The following is an 879-nucleotide window of genomic DNA, read 5'->3' on the forward strand; positions in this document are numbered from 1 at the left end:
GGAGAATAACTAATGTGCCACCAATTTTTAAAAAAAGGCTCCAAAGGTGATCCTGGCAATTACAGGCTGGTAAGCCTAACTTCAGTACTGGGCAAACTGGTTGAAACTATAGTAAAGAACAGAATTGTCAGACACAGATTAACATGATTTGCTGGGGAAGAGTCAACATGGTTTTTGTAAAGGGAAATCATGCCTCACCAATCTATTAGAATCCTTTGAGGGGGTCAACAAGGGAGATCCAATGGATATCGTGTACTTAGATTTTCAGAAAGCCTTTGACAAAGTCTCTCAAGCAAAATAAGCTGTCATGGGATAAGAGAGAAGGTCCCCATATGAATTGGTAACTGGTTAAAAGATAGGAAACAAAGGGTAGAAATAAATGGTCCTTTTTCAGAATGGAGAAAGGTAAACAGTGGTGTCCCCTAGAGGTCTGTACTGGGACCAACATATTCATAAATGATCTGGAAAAAGGGGCAAACCAGTGATGTGACATTTGTAGAGGATACAAAACTACTCAAGATAGTTAAGTCCAAAGCAGACTGCAAAGAGTTACAAAGGGAACTCACAAAACTGGGTAACTGAGCAACAAAATGGCAGATGATTTCAGTGTTGATAAATGCAAAGTAATGCATATTGGAAAGCATAATCCCAACTAAACATATAAAATGATGGGGTCTAAATTAGCTGTTACCACTCAAGAAAGAGATCTTGGAGTCATTGTGGATAGTTCTCTAAAAACATCCACTCAGTGTGCATTGGCAGTCAAAAAAGCTAACAATGAAGGGAATCATTAAAAAGGGGATCAATAATAAGACAAAATATCATATTGCCTCTATATGAATCCATGGTACGCCCACATCTTGAATACTACATGCAGAT

Source organism: Terrapene carolina, unplaced genomic scaffold (assembly GCF_002925995.2).
Source record: "Terrapene carolina triunguis isolate 2854851 unplaced genomic scaffold, T_m_triunguis-2.0 Scaffold88, whole genome shotgun sequence".
Lineage (NCBI taxonomy): Eukaryota > Metazoa > Chordata > Testudines > Emydidae > Terrapene > Terrapene triunguis.